The sequence below is a fragment of the Mixophyes fleayi genome, chromosome 1 (genome assembly GCF_038048845.1).
Source record: "Mixophyes fleayi isolate aMixFle1 chromosome 1, aMixFle1.hap1, whole genome shotgun sequence".
Lineage (NCBI taxonomy): Eukaryota > Metazoa > Chordata > Amphibia > Anura > Limnodynastidae > Mixophyes > Mixophyes fleayi.
Window position 1 is genome coordinate 173,212,542 of NC_134402.1, and position 24,169 is coordinate 173,236,710.

Genomic DNA, 24,169 nt, shown 5'->3' on the forward strand with positions numbered 1-24,169 from the left:
CTTGTACCAAGGTCTATTTACTTTTTGTATTGCAATTTTTCCATATTGTAAAGTGTTGCATAAAATATTGGCAAGATATATACACTATATCTAAAAAAGTATTTTGACACTTGACCATTTCACCAACAGGGACTTTAATGGCATTGTATTTAAATACATATACTTTAATATGGAGTTGGTCCCCCTTTTGCAGTGATAACAGTTTTCACTCTTCTTGGAAGGCTTTCCACAAGATGTTGGAGTGTTTTTGTGGGAATTTGTGCCCATTTATTTTGTAGAGCATTTATGAGGTCAGGCACTGATGTTGGACGAGAAGGCCTGGCTCGCAATCTCCATTCCAGTTCATCTCAAAGGTTTTTCGATGGGGTTTGAGGTCAGGGCTCTGTGCGGGCCAGTCAAGTTCTTACACACCGAACTCATCAATCCATGTCTTTGTAGTCATTGCTTTGTGCACTGGGGCACAGTCATGTTGGAATAGCAAAGGGTCTTCCACAAACTGTTGTCACAAAGTTGGAAGCATAGCATTGTCCAAAATGACTTGGTATGCTGAAGCATTAAGATTGCCCTTCACTGGAGATAAGAGGCCTAGCCCAAGCCCTGAAAAACAGCCCCATATCATTATCCCTCCTTCACCAAACTTCACAGTTGCAGTTAGGCAGGTAATTGTCTCCCAGCATCCGCCAAACCCAGACTCACCCATCTGACTGCCAAACAGAGAAGTGTGATTTGTCACTCCACAGAATACATTTCCACTGCTCCACAGTCTAGTGTCAGTGTGCTTTATACTAGTCCACCCGACACCTGGCATTGGTTTTGGTGATGTGAGGCTTGCATGCAGCTGCTTGGCCATGAAAACCCATTCCATTAAGCTGTTGCCGCACAGTTTTTGCGCTTACATTAATGCCAGTGGAAGTTCGGAACTCTTCAGCTATGGAATCAGCAGTGCATTGGCGACTTTTATGCACCATGTAACTTATATAGTTGTTGGCCCTGCTCTGTGAGTTTACATGTCTTACGGTCTTCCACTTTGTGGCTGAGTTGCTGTTGTTCCTAAACGCTTCCACTTTCTAATATCACTTACAGTTGACTGTGAAATATCCAGCAGGGATGAAATTTCACGAATCGTCTTATTGCAAAGTTGGCATCCGATCACAGTACCACGCTTGAAGTCACTGAGCTCATCAGAACAACCCATTTTGTATCACAAATGTTTGTAAATGACTGTATAGCTAAGTGTTTGGTTGAAACACCTCAATTCGTTAATTAACAGGTGTGGCCAAATACCTTTAATCATGCAGTATGTGTATATATATATATATATATATATATATATATATATATATATATATATATATATAATATAGTAACATAGTTGATGAGGTTGAAAAAAGACACCAGTCCATCAAGTTCAACCTATTTTGGATCTCCTGCGACCCTGCACTTATGTTTGTAATTGATCCAGAGTGAGCAACCGCCAATCTGTTTCAATTGTGAAAATCCCCCCAGACCCAATATTGCAGTCCTATTTTTACCCTATATCCACTACTATCCTTCATTTTAATTAACGGTCGTATTCCTGTATACACTTTTCCGCTAAAAATTTGTCTAACTTTTTCTTAAACATATCTATTGAATCTGCCATCACAACCTTCCCTAGCAATGAATTCCATATTTTGACTGCCCTTACCGTACAGAAATCCTTCCTTTGCTGGTTGTGAAATTTCTTCTCCTTTAACCTTAGGGGGTGACCGCGTGTCCTATGTATAGTCCTTGGGGTAAAAAGTTCCCATAAAAGTTCTCTGTATTCAGCCTTAATGTATTTGTACATAGTAATCATATCTCCTCTTAGATGCCTCTTTTCTAAAGTTAACATGCCTAAACTGGCTAACCTTTCTTTATAACTTAATGACTCCATACCCTTTATCAATTTTGTCACCCTTCTCTGAACCGATTCTAGTTCCAAATTATCTTTTTTATAGAGTGGTGCCCAGAACTGCTAATACATTTATATTTGCCTTGAGACATCTGGTCTCTATTTTTATCGTATCACACTATTGTGGTTACATCTAAGTCCACAGATTATCTGGATACTACTCTGCTCATATTGGAAGGATCCACCCACTATCCAGGCTTGGTATAGATGTCCGGTATTTCCAATGAGAGTTTTATTCTACTGGCTTTAATTCTACTAATATTTGGTACGGGAAATAGCTACTTTTGGAGAATTAATGCATTGTCAATTTTATGTAATGCACTATGTTGGCGCCCCCTGTCTTTTTGTATTCCATGTACTAGGTCTGACACTTGCAGACAGGTGTTGAATGACCAGGGAGCTGCCTACTACATTTAAGTATTTCAATTTATTTCAATTTATTATTACTTAAATAAGCGCTCTGGGCTTGGAGAATATCTGGGTAATATATGTATACATATTCATTTACAGAAATATATAGGCCCCCCCTCATACCGCCAAAACAGCTCTGACCCATGGACTCCACAAAACCTCTGAAGGTGTCCTTTGATATCTGGCACCAAGACATTAGCAGCAGATCCTTTAATCCTGTAAGTTGCAAGGTGGGGCCTTAATGGTTTTTCCAGCACATCCCACAGATGCTCAATCGGATTGAGATCTGGAGAATTTGGAGGCCAAGTAAACACTTTGAACTCTTTGTTATGTCCCTCAAACCATTCCTGAACAATTTTTGCAGTTTGGCTGGGCGCATTATTCAGCTGAAAGAGGCTACTACCATCAGGGAATACCATTGTCATGGTCTGACTTGTTCTGCAACAATGTCTAGGTAGGTGGTACATGTCAAAGTAACATGAATGCCAGGACCCAAGGTTTCCCCAGCAGAATATTACCCATATCACATATTGCATCCTGGTGCCATTGCTTCCCCAGGTAAATGACGCACATGCACCCGGGCCATCCACAAAAAAGAAAACATGATTCTTCAGACCAACGTACCTTCTTCCATTGCTCCATGGTCCAGTTCTGGCACTCATGTGCCCCTTGTAGGTGCTTTTGCAAGTGGACAGCAGTCATCGTGGACACGCTGACCGGTCTGAGGCAACGCACCCCCATACGCAGCAAGCTGCAATGCACTGTCTGTTCTGACACCTTTCTGTCATAGCCAGCATGATTCTGTCACCAGTTGTTCATTCTAACTGGTCTGCAGCCACATATGCAGCAAGCAGTGCTGCACTGTGTGCTCTGACACATTTCTCTCATAGTCAGCATTTACTTTTTCAGCATATTGTGCTACAGCATCTCTTCTGAGAGATTACACCAGACGAGCTAGCCTTGACTCCCCAAACACATCAATGAGCCTTCGGCATCCATGACCCTGTCGCCAATTCACTGGTTGTCCTTTCTTGGACCACTTTTGGTAGATATTAACCACTGCATACCAGGAACACTTCACAAGGCCTGTGGTTTTGGAGATGCTCTGACCCAGTCGTCAAGCTATCACAATTTTAAAAACCCACCTTTTTCTTAAAGCCTTCCAGTCTCCCACTTAATTGCCTACCTTGTCTTCTGCCTCTTCCCCTTCATTCCCCTTCCCCTATCCTCCATTCCTCCCTCTCTCCACCGTGTCTCTCTGTATGTCTACCACACCCCTTAGATTGTACGCTCCTTTGAGCAGGGTCACCTCTCCTCCTGTCTTCACCACTGTTAACTCTGCTCTCCAGCAACCTTGCCCTCCTCCTCGAGGACCCTCTTCCCCTGTCTCCTCCCGCTCCCTCCTCTCCCCCCCTGGGGGTCTCCCTATCATCCGTGCCCTCCCTCTTGGGCTCCGTCATATGCAGACCTTCCCCTCTCCCCTCCCCCGCCCTTGCTGTGCTTTGAGCTCACGGAGTTACTGTGCTTATTGTTTACTGTACTGTGCTGTCTCTCCTCGTATTGTAATTTCGTTTGTCCCTGTACGGCGCTACGGACACCTAGTGGCGCCTTATAAATAAAAGTTAATAATAATAATAATAATAATAGTAATAATAATTTGCCCTTGTCACAGTTGCTCAGATCCTTACACTTGCCCATTTTTCCTACTTTCAACACATCAACTTCAAGAACTGATTGTTTACTTGCTGCCTAATATTATCCCACCTTTTGACAAGTGCCATTATAACAAGATAATCAATGTTATTCACTTCACTTCTCAGTGGTTTTATTGCTGTGGCTGATTGGTGCATATGGATAATACTATTAAACATGAACTCTGGAACAAATAGAATGCAAGTGAAAGAATTTATATTGCAACCTGATAACAAACTGCTGAGTATCATCATTACCCATCAAAGTAGATGTTTGTATAAGCAATTATCATCTGTTGGACAATGATAACTATTCTAATACCATTTTCTAATTTCAGCTCTGCAATCCAACACTGCTTAACGTCAATAAAAATGTACCAGAATTACCAAAGATTATAAATCTCCTTATCAAATACACATGTCACTGCCTGGTCAACATTAATTTAGGCATAGAAAATTGCCTAATAATGCATAGTATCCAAATGCAGATACCGTTTCTTTTTACTAATTATTGTTACACAGTCACAGTTATGAAGAATAAGGTTGAAGAGACCCAGGAGAAAAATGGATGTTCTTCCTGCCTCCTGTGTCTGGTACATTTAAGCAACATTAAGAAGAATCAACTATTGAGAAACGACACTGATGTGACAATAGATTCATCAAACAACAAAAGCCACCAATGCTCCCTTTTGGATGTGACGTGAGGTGAAACCATCATAAGAATATTTAACCACATTCATTTTATTAATCCAGGTACAGGATTAACTGAATTATGGGAAAATAATATATTTTTTTTAATCATTTTCTGTTTCAACAATTTGGATTTACCTGGAAAACCCTTACAAAACATAGTGTGCAAAATGTATCTTCCCTCATTCCAGTGCCTCTAAAGGTGCCCATACATGCTGTAGTTCTGCAAATCACAGCACATGTTGACCATAAGAGGCTGCCGATTCTGATTGGAATGTTTCAGATGTCGATTGGGGCTGACAGAAAATGCAGTTGGACAATGGCTGCATGTACTACAAATTGCACAGTACACTCCCTCTAATAAGATCGGGTACAGTTGGCTGGGGGGCCGCAAGAGAAGGCTGCCCACGGGCTGCCTCTTGTCCACCACTATCATAAGCAAAAGAACTGAGAGATGCAACCGATTACTTACACAGCATTAACAAATGAAAAGAGGTATGAAGAAAATAATCTGAAGTTCGTTTAAAAGAGCAGGGAGTTGTAATATTTTGTTTTGCTCTTTTACTGGTGAAGCATCAGAATATTTTTTGAGTAAAATGAATATGGAAAGATTGTATGCTCCAGGTTGCAATAACAGAAATTTGGCCTTGAATTTGGGAAATGTAGCAGTAATCCTGCTATTTTAAAATCAAATTCTGCATTTTAAATAGATACAAGAAACCTGGCACAGATCTGTTTATATTTTATGTACTTTAAATTGCCACTCCCTTTTCTAGCAAGGCAGTTTCTACAGCTATTAAACAATCATAAATACCTTTTCTCTACTTCAAACTTCCTCCCTTTGCCCATACTTAGGATAGGAACAGTACAAAACAAGTTTTGTTAGTGGGTGTGAGAAAAGGAAACACAAGAACAGGAGGGATTTAAGACATGAGTAGCAGGGGCTACACTGAGGGCTGTGGTAAAACAGGATGTAGTTAATCCATGCACTGAGTGGCAAATCAGTATTACAGTATTCCAGAGTAAGGCATACTTGCCAACTCTCCCGGAATGTCCGGGAGTCTCCCGGGTGAGTGTGGCAATCTCCCTAATTCTGCCCACTTCACTAGATCCCAAACGCCGCGCTTCCCAGTGGCCCCCGCTGTCAAATGACGCTGTTTGCGTCATGACGTCACAGGGGGCGGGGCCAAAATGACACAATTTTGTCCGCCCCGCCCCCTCACGCCCACCTCCACTGGCTGGCTCCCGGAAGAGAGCTGAAGAAAGTAGCTAAGTATGGAGTAAGGTAGTCAAGTCTGATCTTTTTATCATGCTACACATGGTTGTTTTTTTTACTTACTTATATTTTTATTAAGCTTTTATATGTACAACTAAATAAATGCAATCTGAGGATCTATAATAAATGTTATTTAAGAATAATAAAAAAATTACTACTACTATTATTACTATTACTGTGTGTGCTGAAAATATTTGCAATTCCCTAAAAATCAAAAGGATTGGCAGAAAATGCGTTCGTCAAATGACTGGTGTTGCCCTGTGTGAGCGGTTATCTTGTGATACAATGGAGCCAGAAGTGAACTGGGCGTTGGGTCAATTGGATCTCATCTGGTATGGCCATCTACATGAATAACTAAATTGTATGATAATCCTATTGTTCAACCCTTGCAGCATAATGAATGAAACATTGGATATATTGCCGGTGACATAAACTATAAAAGAAGACAAGCAAAAGTAGAAAATGAGGTCATTATTATCAATGACATACCGTCAGTCCTTTAGATCACTAAAACACTATACAGTTACTTAGAAGGTTAATAATACTTGCTTATAAGTGTGCTTTGTGTTATTTTTACTTTTCTATAAGTACTCAATAAAACATAAGCACATACATTATTCTGCACAGAATGAGCTGTAATACTGCTGAGGAATAGAGAAAAACATATCCACAGACTAAAATGGAATAGTGCCTCTGGTGGGCACATTGCCATGAAACAGTATATACTTGTATTGATTAATAAGACAATGACTTGAATTTGAGCAAAGCATCTTTCTGACATCTTTCTTATCCAGCAGTAAGAGATCTATGAAAAATATTTCTATTTTTTTTTTTTTATAATTAAAGGCTAATTCCTCCCAAAACTGAAAACTCACTTTTTTTTAAGTTCTACCCGATCCAATATCTATCGTAGTCCGGGGCTGAGTACCAACAATACTCAGCCGTCTGGAACAAGAAGAGCAGAGGGGAGCACATAACATTGTAAACAGAACCCCAGGTTTGTCAAATTCTGGGATCAGGTTTAATTTGTGATATTTTGTGATATAACACAATTATAATGTTTTACATTTCTAGTGTTTGCAATCTTTGACAACTTGGGTTTAAGAAATAGAAAACTGAGCAATCAAATACAGCAGGTAGAAAATGAGAGGATATTTTGAGTGAGCAGGTTATGGGCACTGCTGCGTCTCATAAGAGTAAAGGTCAAATGGAGAAGTGATGGTTCAATATGTAAGAAGTGACTGTTAACATGTACACAGATTTAAAGTGAGCATCTGTTGATGACAGAGTAGGCAGAGAACAGAAAGAGACTAGGCGGAACATGACTGAGAGGCTGGTTGGAATCTGTGATTAACCACAGAGACAGTATAGCTGACAGCTTAAATATACCCAAAAACAAACAGCATAAGATGCAATCCAAACCTAATACACAAAATGTGTGCAATGTAAAGAAAAAAATCTTTAAACTGTAGACTTTTATCCACAATAGCTATTGCTGTAGCTAGATGCTCCCTCCTTCATGGACTACCCTCGACAACCCGATAATCCATGCTCAAGAAGCTGTTACGGCTGAGAGATCACCTGTGCTCCTTTCTACAGTCATTGTGTTAGGACCTTGGTGACTGACACAGTGTATAGGCAGAAGAGGGAGATTACGTCTTATCCCTTTATTGACTCTCCTCCACTCACACTGCAATGTGACAGAACACGGGTGACTGGAGAATTTGAAGTGTAAAGCAAGTTAAGGGCCAGAAGGCGATAGGAGTGAATTTCTGTTGTGAAAGGCAACAGGATGATTCACAGATATATTAATAAAGTCTGAATGTCAACCTTGCAAGACCACCCTGAAACCAAGGGGGGTCTGTAAAGAATAGAGGGGAAGAAAGGGGGCTGTCGAGGATGGGGGGGGGGGGGGGTGAGGGGGAGATGGGTCTGGAGAGAAAAGGGGGGGGGGGGCTGAGCGGGCTGGGGTTGGAGAGAAGGGGGGGTTCTTTGGAGTACATACATATATAATATATTAATACAATAAAAACATGAAATGTAATTAATTATAAAAAATAAATAAGTACTATCTTCAAAAAGCCAGTGATGTGTTTTTTAATATGTAAGAAATGTGGTGGTAATTTGTAACCTGTTAATTTGATTGTGGGCCTGGTGGGGGAAAAAAGCCTTTGTATTAAATGGGAATGCTATTAATGCTGGGGCTGGTGAGGGGTGAAATTGGTTGGTTTATTAAATGTGAATGCAACTAATTTAATGTCAGGGTTGGTGAGGGGTGAAATAGGTCTGTTAATTAAATGGGAATGCTATTCATTTAATGTTGGTGCTGTTTGGGGGGACATTGGTTGGTTTATAAAATGAGAATGGAACTAATTTAATGTCGGAGCTGATGGGATGGGGGAATGTCTGTTCTCTAAGGGCAATGCTATTAATTTACTATTGGGTCTGATGTAGGGGGGGAAATAGGTCTGTTAATTTACTGGGAATGCTTTTTATTTAATGTTGGGGCTGGTTGGGGGCTAAGGAGGCTTATTTATTAAACATAAACACTAATATTGGGATAGTTATTAAATGCGGGTGCTATATAATTTAATGTTGGGGCTATATGGGAGGAAAATAAGCAAATGTATTAAATGTGAATACTATTAATTAAATGCTTGGGCTGATTGCGTGCAAGGAGACCTGTTTATTGAACAAACAAAGCTAATGATTTAATATCGGGCTGGTTGGGGCTAGGATGGCCTAGTGTTTAGTCATTGCTCGACTTTTCTCTCTCTTTTCCAAACAGGGACCCAACGTTCCAGAATCCTGCCAAACAGCAACTGCATTTAAGACACTGGCAGCAGTACCTGGTAGGAATGTCCCTTTGGCAGTGCATTCACGCGAGTGTGTGCAGGTGTGGGGTGGTGGGTTGTAGGCAGCAGTTGAGGGGTTCGCCGGTGCCCTGTCTTGCGCAGGGCACTAAAATGTTTATTTACGACTCTGTGGAAACCTAATTACATGTTATAGGAGGATAATAAATGGGAGGTGGTCCCACTTTGCAGTGTGTGCATCATTGCCAGTTTGCTTAATGGGCAAACTGTTTTGGATGGTGACCTAATACTGTCTAAAGTGATAGCCATGCACCTTACATCTTGGTCAGGCCCAGTCTGTCGGCACCTACATTAGCGGCCCTCCACCACTAAGTGGTGACATTTGCATTACTCCGCTTCCGGATAAAATAACCAACCTACCGACAATTTTGCACCTTCAACATGACCACATTCTGAATTCTTTTTCAATACTTCAGGAAAGTTCATCATTGCTCATCACTATGCATATCACATGATTAACCAAAATAAAAAAATAAAATAAAAGACCTATATACAGTATATCACTATAGAAATACAAGATACTTTTATTAAATCTACAACATACAAATATGTTTATAGGGGATTATAAATTACACTGTATAAACAAAATATATTCTCGACTAACAAAATTGAATGATCACCCTAACACATGAACCACGAAAAATATTAACAAAATATTGATAACTTGTATGACAAATATTTTATTTTTGAAACATTTTAAAATATTTTATATATATTATTACTTTATTTGGTGACAAGCAAGCATACCATCTGCTTAATAAAGCAATTTAGTTGCACATTTTAAAAACGTTTTGAAGATTGGATTTGTTGAATATATTGTATTGCCCTCATGCAATCTTACTATACAATTCCTTATAAACAGGCCCTGCCCATTTGTAAAACATTATTTCTTATGTGTTACAGAACCACAAAGTAAGCATACCTAATTATTATAGGAGTATGGAGACTACAACAAAATGGATGTTTTGTTGAGGGATATTGGCCGCGTGTAGGTGTATGAGCACGAGGTAGAGTGAAAAATTATAGTGGGTAATTTATCCTCCAGTTTAGCCAGCCCAACAACAATATATATGTGGTCATAGTGTTAGTGTAAGTTACTCTATTTCATCAAGGAGCCTTTGAATTAAACCATATTACTTACTGTTTTGGCGTTCCACCTCGGCAGAAATTTTCTTTTCCCAAACAGGAAATATTTTCCTGGAAAATTTCTTTGGGCACAAATATTAATCTGGAAGAAATAGAGAAGCTCTGTGTTAAAATCGTGGTATCTTTTGCCCCAGGATGCCTTAGAGAGATTTAAAAGCAATGTTGTAATGGTCACCAGTAACGCCAGTAGTCATTCACTAAAACTAGGCAACTCACAGTCTTTGCCTTTAAAAGCCCCATTTCCCATAGAACTTAATTGTTCACTATACTTGGTTGCTGCTAGGTCTTATACATATAGCCATAGTCACTGACCAATTTATCTGCAACTAGCGATTAACAAAAGCGAGGGTGGTTAGGTAGGATGAGTCATGTACAAATGGACGGAAGCAATACCATGTCAACATACAAAGAATGAAGGTCAAACACAGACATAAATCCAATAAGACAGTATAACCAAGGTCAGGAAGCAAATAATGGACATGTAAGTGATGCCAGGCCCGGATTTATGTAAGTGCTGTCATTTTAAGGCACTAGAATTGGGGCCTGATTCATCAAGGCACACATACTGGGCCCCACGTGTTTATTTAAAAATGCACGTAAATCGTCTCTGCGTACTCCCGAATTCAACAAAGAACGGATCTGAAGATACGTACGCTGATGAATTGAGGTGTAGGTCTGCTCTGCTCTACTACACAAGACACTGTATACGTCCAGAAAAGAAAAAAAACTATTGAATTAATGTTACTTGCTAATAATATAAGTATTAATGACAACACAGTTTAAAACCCAAAAAACAGTTTTTTATACTGCATATTTATTTTCATGAAATACATTTATTAGGATGATCTTAATGTCTACTGAACATACATTTTTACAGTTGCTCCCGATTGCAAACACATATTATAGCAGGCATACAAGACTGTCATCATTAGCAGTCAAGACTTAGACTTGTCCTGGAGATGCCCAAAGCTTAATTCGGACGTGGCTGTGTGCACTCGCGTTTAACATACCCCGTACATTGACAATGGGCAAATATCCCTTCCCTGCCCTGTTCACTCCCAGAAATTGTAGGTTGTAGTAAGTGTCCTTTGCATACGTAAATGCAGTGAACATTGCTGCATTCACTGGTGTATTTCCTGGTTCTGGGCATGTGCAGAGTGATTTTACGTACGATACACACACATTCAGCAGACACGTACCTTGATGGATCAGATCCTTGGTGTGTACCAAAGTAATAATAAAATCGACCATAGGTGGGGCTAATAAGACATTGATAGGGTCCAATTGGTCATAGGGCTCACAGGGGATGGGGCAATGTAAGATAATTTTTGAAAACATTTTTTCTATTTCATATATATATATATATATATATATATATATATATATATATATGTATATATATATATATATATATATATGTTATTTCATATAGCTTACAATGACTTAAAAACGCAGCTTTATCTTCATTAAAAATATAAACAGATATTATCTAAACAAAAATAAGTGTAGAGAATGTAATGGTTGTGTCATGTAGTGTACAGTGTCCTGTACTCACCACAGTCACGGAAGATATGTCAGCAACAAATTAAATGTTGGCAGTCAGTAGGACTGTAAATATAAAAATATGCAGCCATATACACAAAAATCAAACAGGTAATTGACTGAAATGTAGACATTGGCATATTATGCAGGAATTCTTAACGTGGCAAAATTAACACAGACAACAGTATGGTTTTGGATACTTTGGGTAGACTTATCATACCTTCGGAAAAGGAAAAGTGAAGATGTTGCCCATAGCAACCATTCAAATTACAGCTATCATTTTCTAGAATGTACTAGATAAATGTTAGTTTGAATTTGATTTGCTGCTATGGTCAACACCTCCAATTCTCCATTTTAGGAGGTTTGATAAATCTACCCCTTTACCGTAAATGTCTACCATATTTATATTTTAATAAAAATGTTACTGTAAATGTGTACATCTACTCTATTGTGTAAACTTGCTGTCAATAATAATATTTGTGCTCAGATATGTTTAAAATAGAGATGCTCAGGCTCGGTTCCTTGAGAAACGAACACACCCAAACTTAGGGGATCCGAGTACCGAGCCGAGCCAGCTCGGTACTTTCGCGCGCCCTCGGAATCGAAAACAAAGCAAAACGTCATCTTTACGTCGTCGAATCTCAGATCTCGCGATTTTTGGATTCTTTTTTAAAATCCAACAAAACGGTCGGGCCCAAGGACAATTCCATCTTGCACCATTTTTCTTTTCTGCCAGTGCTGTGTGGCAATGTTACCTAAATGTTCTATGAACTGCCGTGTGTTTGTGTCATTGTTCTGTCGCTTACCATCCAGCCAGGTCGCTGCAGTATTTGTCCAAAAGTGTATGAAAATAATATTGTGATCTGTGAGGTGGTCAAAATTAACTGCAAATGACTTGAAATTAGTGTTATTGAGGTTAATAATAATGTAGGAACAAAAAAAGAGCAAAAAATTATGATTTTAGCATATTTTAGGATTTATTTATTATTTTTTTTTTTTTCCTAAAAAATCCAAAACCAAAACCAAAACCAAAACACACAAGGGCGGTTTTGCCAAAAACAAAACCAAAACACAAAGCTAATCCAGATCCAAAGCCAAAACCAAAACCAGTTCACAGGGGTCAGTGAGCATCTCTAGTTTTAAAGAAAATGCAAAACACTGACATAAAAATTGTTCAGCAGATCACCTACAGTTGCCAGTTAAAATAAATGCAACATTGCAGAATCATGCAAACATTGTCTAACAACAATTCAGTTAATTTGAAAATGAAAAAAATATGGTTTAGTTATAATGCGTGACACAAAAATTAAATTGCTTGGGAACTGAGGAATGTATCGTTGCCTAATGAGTCTTTTATTGGTTTTTCGAGATGCACATGTTAACTTGGCACGCAAGGCTCTTGGGAGGATTAATATTAATACACAAACATGGACTTAGCTAAGTTTCTGTACACCTGTCCAAGATAAATATTCTGTGACTTTCATATATGTGCTGCACATTCCACAGTATTATCTAACAGACTCAAAGGTCAATACAATCAGCAGCACTAATTACACAGTACTTAGTAATAAAACACTTATCATTAGGTTACATCATATGACAACTTATTAAACTGTACAGTACCATATAGAAACTATAAACTACCACCATTATTAATCTAGTAGAGAAAATATGACAGACACAACATAATAATATTTTGCACAAAGGTTGTTTACAAGACACCTTGGCACCTCTGCTTCTGGATGGTCTGCCCAGCACACTTGAAGGAGTACGCCTACCTCTGAGTCTTGGGAGACACCTTGGGAGCCTAGAAGTGCACTAGGTATGTGGAGACATGTGCAAAACTGTAAGCGTCCCATCAAAGTTCAGCCTGCTACTACTTTATAACCACCGCTGTCAATAAAATAAACTTTTCAGTTTGTCTCCTAAAAAACTGCATGCATTTTCCACATTTATGGCTTAAATTAATCATGAGAGTGAGGGGACATGTGGGCTGCATTATTACATGTGACGAGTGTGTGTATGTGTGAAACATTTTATTACATTGCTCAGAGCGCACCAGGAAATGCACTAATTCGTCAAAGTGCAACATGGAGACACAAAATGAGACTTATTAAAAGTATAATATGAGACATGGTGTAAAACTGAATTTCTTTTGTGTAGCTGAAATCGCTGCACGCATCTCCACATGGCAATGCACCCTCTCCATCTCTTTATATCATTTTGATTATTTTGCTCCACAAAAGGAAATCTCACATATTAAGCTGAAGTGTTTGGTCTACTGCACTAAATAGGAACTCTCAGGCTGCATAAACTTCTTCTCCAATTCCATCATCATCACCATTTATTTATATAGCGCCACTGATTCTGCAGCGTTGCACAGAGAACTCATTCACATCAGTCCCTGCCCCATTGGAGCTTACAGTCTAAATTCCCTAATATACACACACACACAGACACAGAGAGAAAGACTAGGGTTACATTTGATAGCAGCCAATTATCCTACCAGTATGTTTTTGGAGTGTGGGAGGAAACCGGAGCACCCAGAGGAAACCCACGCAAACACAGGGAGAAAATACAAACTCCACACAGATAAGTCCATGGACGGGAATTGAACTCATGACCTCAGTGCTGTGAGGCAGAGTCACCGTGCTGCCCATCAGGTCCATAAACTCATGCAGAAATCTAGGCACACTTGTGGGTGCTTTGTAAATGACTTCCAAAGTTTTACAATCAGTTCAGTAAATGTGAAAAAAAATAAGTTATTTTTGATTTTCATCACAACACAATTAACAAAAGTGGGATATAGTCCCAAGTTCTTTTCAGCCCAATATTTATAATTACCTATTATTATTATTATTATTATTTATGTTCAGTATCAACAATTATAAAGAATTTTCCCATAAAAAATTCTTGCATAGCAGAGTCTAATAATAGTAATTTCTTTCCTTGCCCCACTGCCTCCTGGCTTTAAGGTCTCATAAATCCTGTTCACTCACGACATCTGGCTGCATTCAATCGAGGCCTCTCCCTCACAACAGTGGCACTAACATGTACAGCGTTTTTCATTACATTCTTGCTCATTCCTCCCTCCTCTGACCCATCCTTCCCAAGCAGCTCTTACAGCACTGAATGTCAGTACTAAATGTTTACTGATGCCAGCATAGAGGACGTCCTACCACCACTCACACATAGATAGACACTGCAGAGGCTGTTAGGAATTATTAGAAAGAACAAATTTCAGATATTTCTTGGCGTTGGCTGATGAACACTATCGGCGCTGTCCCTAAAATAAGTGTGTTTCATACCCCGAAAGCAGGTGACTTTAAAAAAGCATGTTCAAGCAGATACCTCTGTCTGCGTTACAAGGTTAATTTAATACAGTGTTACTTGCAACGGTATTAGGAAGAGATTTATTGTCAAGGAGTGTGACAAGTATATGTTCTGTAGTAGACATTTGAAGTCATGTGAATGATATTTTACTGTACATCAAATAAATTGGCAATAAAAATAATTAGAGTCCAGATATGATGTAAGATATCCCTTTTTGGCGCCAGAGGATTACAGTAATATTTCTGATGCTGAAATTTTAAAAATAAATACACACAATTAATTTTGGGGCGTGTGTTTGTTCATTATATACCTAGATTTCCCCTAAATCTGAAATCAATAACCAGGGCACCCAAGGACCTTTTAGGTTTGCTCAAATCATAAAATCCACATCATACTTCCCTTTATGTCCGAAATAAGGTGAAAATTGAAATCATTCTAAGAACATATTCCAAATCCTTATTTGGATTTGACATGAAATTAAATTATGAGAAAATAAGTATTGTGGTGGAAATATATATGGGATGGGGATACTTCAGATCCCTATATATACCTTCATTTTTATATTTAAGTAAACTTTTGAGAAGCTGAAAAAGATAATAACAGACAGATGTGCATTCTAATATTATATTGTAATGTGTCACAGCAAGTTATCTTAAAGGGTAATTCCATCTAAAGGGTGAGATGTCAGATCTCTATTGTATTAGCAATAGGCCCGACATTAGGCATAGCTAACCAATGACTTGTTGCATTCCACCTTTTGAAATTTCTCTGGGGCCTTCTTATTAATAATGTTTTCGGTGACACTCCTCAAGTCATTATCTGAAATATGTGATTTAAAACATTTTGTTCAAATATTTCCCTACCTGTACACTTTGTTCTGAAATTAAAATAATTTGCTTTGTATGAAGGGTCATTTATTAAAGTTGCTAAAATTAGCCTGAAAGAATTTCCCAATTGTAAAGCGCTACGGAATTTGCTGGCGCTATATAAATAAATGTTGATGATGCACTGAATGCATATTTACCTTACAAGCAATCTTAATAAGCAATTATCAATTCATGGGCACTTTTTTAATAGAAGGCAGATGCAAAGGTCAAAAAACAAATATTAGATTATTCAAAACGAACCAATTTTTTCACTATACAATCACATTGGTATTATTTTTTGAGCAAAAAACCTGATCAATATAAGAAAAACAGGAACACAATGTAAAATCAGTAAACCCCAGCAAAGGCCACACGCTCTTTTCAGGGCAGAGCAAAAAAAAAAAAAGTTCAGACAAAGACATTTACCACTGAATAACAATCAATAATCATGCCTAGGCATCACAGAATTAGAACTGCATACCTTCCTGAATTAGGTAGGACAGTCCAAATTTCAGGGCTATGTCCCACCATCCCTACTGGGACAGGTTTGTCCTGATTGGGCTAGAAAGTTGGGAGGTATGTCCAGTTCAGTGCTCCTCTTCACAACAGATCAGCGGTGTATGGGTATCGTGCATCTGCCACAAGTGTGCGTAGCATTAAAAAGGTGTTCTTATCCATAACTTTACAGCCTCAGTGAGTTGTGTGTTAGCCCCAAATACCCCGTATACAGCAGCTAATTCCCAATTGTGCTGTAATTAATGATCCCTTATGACCATGATAAAGACCCATGTCCTGTATAAAAGTAAATTGTGCCTTAAACTGATCAAAACACAGCAAATAAAGGAATTCTAATCATTGACTCCCATATGAGCAGAACCTAATATTAAAATATATTAGGGTCTGCTCATATGAGTTGTTCACAGAGCAGGCTCCCGGTTGCGTTTTTATCCCTCACTCATTACTTACTACTATTTGCATATCAATATCCAATATTTATTATGGCAATAACCCTGACCAAAAAAATCAATCTGTTTGCACATACTTTCTGATTTAGTGAGGGTAGTGGTTGTGGTGCTGGTAGTGGAAGAGAAGTGTAGAATTCCCTCTGGTAGCAAGCTTCTCTAAACACTAACCTGCTAGGGCATAAAGCAACAGCTCTTGTTGAATGCGTTTAAAAGTATATTTCTCATGGTTTCATAAAAAGGCTACTTTTTCTCTTTATATATATAGTTCAAACAATGCTAAATATTTATACAGAAGTTAAGCAAACATATAAAGTACATCGCAGTTTAGTGTTAACTGTGGAATTAACATTTACAGACGATAAACAAACATTGATATAAGAACTTGTTATGCAATCATTCTCACCTTTACATTTTTATTTATCTAAACCTATAGCTAATAATTTTATCTCCCATGGGAAATCTCTGTGTAACAATAATTCTATGCTGTGTATTACGTCTGTAACCTAACTACTAACACCTGATTTGGTCATTTGAAGGCAACAAGTTAGTAAAATTAGTTCAGGTAGTCCTGATATCTAGATATACTTGCCATTATTCCGTAACATAAAGTGGCATTCAAGTGGGTGTCTTCTATTTATTGTATATGTACAGAAAAACAGATTAGACAGCCACAATAGATCTTGTTTTTCAAAAACAAGAGTGGAAACAGTGGAAATGTATGTGCACTATTGTTAATCAATGAATAGGAAGTGAGGCACATAATAACAAACAGTAACCCCTCCCCTCTTAAAAATCATGCTACTTACAGGGGCGCACACAGGATTGTCAGGGGAGGGGTTTTCCCCCCTGACCCAAAAAAACCCCAAAAAACCCCACGAGAGAGAGCTCCGTTTCAGCAACGCTGTCCTATACAGCAGCCGCGGCGCTGTCAAAGAGGCATCCGCGGCAGTGCTGTATACAATACAGCACCGCAGCGGACGCTTCTTTGACAGCGCAGCGGCTGCTGTATAGGACAGTGCCGCTATGGTGGCCACTAAGTTAGCGCAGGGGGGGGGGGTTTCTGGAGACTCAGAAACCCCCGCTGCGTGCGCCACTGACTTATACTGGTTACAGATATTGTCAATGCATTATGGACAGCTGCAACAAAAGGTACAATATACAAGGTGACATAATTATTTGCACTTTATTTATTCTATGTGTAGCTGGTGAAGGTCTATATAGTACAGTACATGAAAACAAAAATACGTGGATACATACACTATGCGGACAAAAGTATTTGGCCACACATGTTAGTTATTGAATTGAGGTGTTTCAATCAGACCCGTTGCCAGAGGTGTATAAAATCAAGCACCTGGCCATGTAGTCTCCGTTTGCAAACATTTGTGATACAAAATGGGTCGTTCTGAAGAGCTCAGTGACTTCAAGGGTGGACGGTGTTATGATGCCACCTTTGCAATAAGACTGTTTGTAAAATTTCATCCCTACTAGATATTCCATGGTAAACTGTAAGTGATATTATTCGAAAGTGGAAGCGTTTAGGAACAACAGCAACTAAGCCATGAAGTAGAAGAACACGTAAAAAATCACAGAGCGGGGTCAACAACTGCTAAGGCACATGGTGAGTAAAAGTCGCAAACGCTCTGCTGATTCCATAGCTGAAGAGTTTCGAACTTCCACTGACATTAATGTAAGCACAAAAACTGTGCGGCAGGAGCTTAATGGAATGGATTTCCATGTCCGAGCAGCTGCATACAAGCCTCACATCACGAAGGCCAATGCCAAGCGTTGGATGGAGTGGTGTAAAGCACACTGACATTGAATTGTGGAGTAGTGGAAATGTGTTCTGTGGAGAGACGAATCATGCTTCTCTGTTTGGCAGTCAGATGGGCGAGTCTGGGTTTGGCGAATGCTCGGAGAACATTACCTGCCTGACTGCATTATGTCATCTGTGAAGTCTTTTTGGAGGAGGGATAATGATATGGAGCTGTGTCATGTGTAAGCTAATTTTTTATAAATAAATCTGCAAATATGTGTTTGTGAATTAATTCCTAGAAATGGTGTGCCATGTCTCAGAGAAGCTGTTTAGATCAATGGGTTTTGTTTATGTTAAACTACCTAGAGGGGGCTGGTAGATAATAGTAGCACCTTGTACCATTTATGGCAGGATGCAAATGTGAAAGCCTTTGAGGATATCTCTTTCAAGACAATGAAATCTAACACATGTTTGGGAGGCCCCAGACAGGCTGACTGCAGAGACAGGGTTGTATGTTAATGACAGATTCAAGCTGTATAGGGTCACAGGAAAATATCATATCATTTTCTCCAATCTTATACTTACCAGAGGCATGTGTGGCATGCAGATGAAGGGGAACTTATGACATGTTGTGTGGAGGTAAAATCATTCTACCATCCTGTTGGTTCTGACCTCATAGGAAAGGGGGCTGGGGGGCCTTGCAGCTTGGTTTTCAAACTGTAATGAAAATGTAAGTTGATGTTCACTCTTGAGGGAGTCAATTTGATATTGAAGAGGGTCCCATTTTTTTCTGCTTCTCCCCAGCACCAGAAACTTGATTATAAGTGAGGTATCAATTCTGTATTTTATCCTTTTTATTTTATAAGAAACAATTGCTTTATAGTTGTATGCCTTTTTATTAACTGTTTTATCTTAAGCATTGTAGATGTATTTTCCATATTAAATTACACTTAATAAGTTCAAGTCTCTGTGTTCTTACGAATTCACGCGACAATTTGGTCCAGACGCTACATAATTGAAATGGGGAGAACATTGTGGTTTATGTGAACTCTGATTAAAGTAAATTATATTAGATTAATGCTAAGGAGAACCGAAGGCTTCCTAAATAAGAGTGTCAGCTCTTGTCAGAAAAAACCTTGGTGGTGACATAGTTAGTACCGCAAAGCTAGTGTGTGGCATAGATAGGGAAGGATTTAATCATTTTAGTCAGACCAGGTGGTTGTTTTTTGGTTAACCCTGTGTCACACACGCATCATGCAGGCTCAGGTGAGTGCTATTCGTGACAGGCTGTTTTTCAGGGTTTGGGCTAGGCCCCGTATCTCCACAGTGAAGGGCAATCTTAATGGTTCAGCACACCAAGTCATTTTGGACAACGCTATTCTTTCAACTTTGTGTCAACAATTTGGGGAAGACCCTTTTCTATTCCAACATTAGTGTGCCCTAGTACAAAGACATAGTGGCACATCTACGAGGGGGGTACAATCACCCCCCTAGCAGTACAAGCCTACCTTTAAATTGTGTCCCAGATGCCGATCAAAACAGTGGGGGGACAATCGCGGGCTGGGTGCGGGGACAATTGGAGCCAGCCAATCAGCATGGAGGGGGCGTGCCTAAGCTAAACCCCCCCCTCTAAAAATAAAGTCTAGGCTCACCACTGCAAAGGCATGGTTTGATGAGTTTGGTGTGAAAGAACTTGACTGGCCCATATAGAGCCCTGACCTCAACCCCATCGAACACCTTTGGGATGAACTGTAACAGAGATTGCGAGCTAGGCCTTCTCGTCCAACATCAGTGCCTGACCTCATAAATGCTCTACAGAATGAATGGGCACAAATTCTCACAGAAACACTCCGACATCTTGTGGAAAGACTTCTAAGAAGAGTGGAAGCTGTTATCATTGCAAAAGGGGGACCAACTCCATATTAAAGTATATACCACTTTCTGCATATTTGAATGCAATGTCATTACAGTACCTGTTGATGTAAGGTTAAGCATCCAAATACATTTGTCCATACAGTGTATGTGCATAAACTCAGTCATTCAGTCAGAAAAGCATGATAAAATGAAGCTAATAATGCAGTGGCTTCAATTGAATTGCTGATTCTCATTTTGATGAATAGAGGTCAAAGTGCTATTGTTGTGACAGAAAGTGGTATAATGAGGGGAAAAAGAGCTGCTCACACTCTTCCATCTGAAGTGTCCCAGAAAGATAGCAATGGAAAGAGCAAAAGGACATGAGAATGTACTGCTTTTATTCATTTGTCACGTTACAGCATTTTGAGTGAGTTTTCACTGCTGTAGTTTTCACTTGCTTGTAAGATATTTGTGAAAATGTTGTTTCACAGGGACTTGTTACATGGAACATTCTAAAAACACATCTGCACAGGGAAATATGGTGGGGGATTACAGGTACCCGGTATTCCCTCTCTAAACCAGGTAATGATTAAAATATTAAAAATAGTTGCATGTTTAGCTGTTGCACTGAATTGCCGGGTAGACTGAGAGCTCTGCCGTATATCTAGACAATCCCAGCTCAAGATGGGCAAGATCCACAAACACCAAAGCACTACAAGACTGGTGAAAGTGAAATTGGTTCCTTGTGACACCACTAATACTCAGAACTTCAGAGCAGGGGAATACGCTTCATAGTCTGCTTCTGCTTGAGGATACCTGCTGCTCGAAGGAGGAAGAGGAGGATGATCACTCTGTACCTGAAGAATTAGAGATCATCTTATCAACACATCATCATAAATATCCACCTACCAAGGAAGATAAAGAGCTTCTATATTAAGTTATGAAGGATTTTCTTCTCACTGTTAGTAGCCGACTGTTACTGACCTCTCCTACAGATGTCACCGTGCCACCAGACACTCGCTGACTGCGAATGCTAACTGGGCAATAGCTGTAGGAGAATTGAGACGCCTTGAATCGCTTACTACTGGAGCAGCTGGTATAACTGCTGCAGTGCCCCTTTGGTGTGGGCTGACTGGTATCTCCTTACTGCTTACTGTGGATCAGGACTGCTGGTAGTGGGCAGAGCATTAACACAGAGATGCTGGGTTTAAATAGGACCACCAGGGAACGGATTAGAGTGTAAGCTCCTATCTGTTGGTCACAGGATACAGCAGCTAATAGTCACAGGCAGAATCTTCAAGGAGTGATGTTTTATTGCTCAAGAGACTTTTATACACCAATATATATATATATATATATATATATATATATATATATATATATATATATATATATAGTATAGGTGATCACCCAGAAGTTACAAATGATCTGATACATTACATCGTCAAACAGTGCTCTTTATATACAGTTTTGGACATATAGCCTGGAAGTGGGTAACCAAGCCTCCTGATCCTCTCTGTCACCAAAACATCTGAGGTTACAACAGATATTTTAACATCAGGATGTGATTTATTCTCCAGATTTGGAGTTAAGGCAATTTTAAGCTTTAACAAAATTCACATCAATCTGTGATTTCCTGAGTCTTACAGAGACAGCAAGTCTAACAGCAAGTCTAATTACCACCTCCTGTGTTTTCAGGTTAAAATACCACGTTGGTCACTGAGATCAAAAGGTCTAATTAACATGAGATTACCTGCCTTCAGTCAGTTTAAAAAAACAAACACTTTCTCCCCACATATGCTTTATTGGGATTTCCTCTAGAAAACTTACAAAACCAAATCATGACATACTGTCTCAGAAATCAATACATTTCCATATAAAATACATACCAATTAAAAAATCAGTACATTTGCAATGACATAACTTGGCGCACTGCGCTATTTATTTAAATACTTTATACAATAAGTAATTTATAAGTGATCCAGCCACACCCATATATAGATCAAGCTCACCTGAACCAAACACTTAGATCTCACTTAGTTGACATTAAAAACAGGGATGTAGGTACAAATTTAGGATTATTATTTTTATTATTACTAACATTTATATGGTGCCAGCATACTCCACAGTGCTATACAATTGGGATTAAAGGAATCTGTTACTGCTACCAATCTGAAAGATACAATAACAGCCACACTCTCTATTACAATTAAAATAAATAGAGCTTGCAGAACAGTGAAGCCTAGATGAAGTTACAGTGCCTTGCCAAGTGATGTGATATACTGCTTGCAACATTTCTCTGTGAAGGAGGCTATATTGTAAAGGGCCAGACATTCAAAACAGCTCTCACATGATAACTACACACTCCAGATCTATTAAGATTTATGTCTGTCCATATACTTTACAACAGAGATAAGTCATTAGACCACCCATTGAAGATTTGCATGAAACAAAAAAGTTACCAAACTTAGGTGAGGTGAGGAATAAGAAGGCAAGTGGAACCAAGTGAAGAGGCACCTCAAGTCTAAATATTGAGCTCCACATTTACATTCACATGTTCACGCAGGAAAGAGTTATCCAGCTTTTACTGCCTTAGAGTTCTGACTTTATTAGGATTCACTTGCAAACGGGCATCCTACCATACAGCATGCCAACTCTCTTCCACCAACAGCAGCGTATAGTGTGGTGCCTTCAGAAGAATGTCAAAAATATTCTTCAGATATATGTTTGCATACCCTTTTTCCTATGCTTTGAGAATACAGTTTACAGTCCTGGGTTATAGATCCAGTGGATTAATTGAACTCTACAACATTATTGCTTCACAATCAACAGAAGTGTTGATACTGTTTTGACCAATTCCATGATGCACTTCCTATGTGTGGAGCAAAGGTCAGGGACGCCATCATATACACTTTGGCAATAGCCTATAGTATTAACTATGTTATGTTTATGTGTTTCCATTTGTCTTCCCCTATTTCTACATATTCCTCCCTTCAAATTGAATAATTGCACTTATATTTTGATGCATTCTTGAAAATATTCACTTACCACTTAAGTTATAATCACTGGTAAAACAAGAGGTAGGTGCTTTGTAGATGTAGTTGAAACCGGAACATACATAAGAAAAGACGCACACAAAAAGAAGTGTTTTTACATGCACATGTTCAGTCAGACGCATCTCAAGATATCTCCAGGCATATATAGTTGTGTACACTTCCCAACAATAGTGGAGGGATAGCATAGAGATGTGGTTTCACAATGTTAGTAGCAAACTACTAACTACAAACTACTAGAGATGCTCAGGATCGGTTCCCCAAGAATCGAACCCACCTGTCACGGGCACTAGGAGTCTTTACCCAGGGATCACCAGGTGATAGGCTTACCAGAGCAGAATAGGTGGTAATATGGTACTCTGGTAGCAGGGTGATCACGGAACAGGAAATAGCAGATGATGAGATGCTCAGGAAAGTCTATGACTAGCAGCACTGGCAATATGGAGGTAGTAATACACGAGGAACTGTATGGACAAAGGACACGTGAAGGTAGTCAGTGGTCTGCGGTAGCAAGTTGTACCACTGCTATAGTGAGGAGGAATGTCCAACAGAAACGAGGAGGTGATGAGAGTCAGCGGTCTGCGGATAGCAAGTTGTACCGCTGTCAGAGTGAAGGAATGGAATCCAAGTGGAGGTATCCGGGGAGTCAGTGGTCTGCGTTAGCAAGATGTACCACTGCTATGTGAGAGGATACTGGAACAGGTGAAACTGTAAACAGGAGTCAGTGGTCTGCCTTCAGCAAGTTGTACCACTGAATATATATGTGAGGAGGTGCACGGGGAG

The 24,169-nt window shown here is 39.2% G+C and overlaps 1 protein-coding gene across 2 annotated transcripts in view; it reads right to left on the reverse strand.

The window, feature by feature from the left end:
* Nucleotides 1-24,169, reverse strand: part of SHROOM3 (shroom family member 3) — a 270,820-nt gene that overhangs the window by 115,449 nt on the left and 131,202 nt on the right. For both annotated transcript variants that reach the window (XM_075204161.1, XM_075204152.1), the window contains exon 2: nucleotides 10,016-10,102. The gene's annotated coding sequence lies outside the window, so the exon portion shown is untranslated. The remainder of the gene's footprint in view (nucleotides 1-10,015; nucleotides 10,103-24,169) is intronic.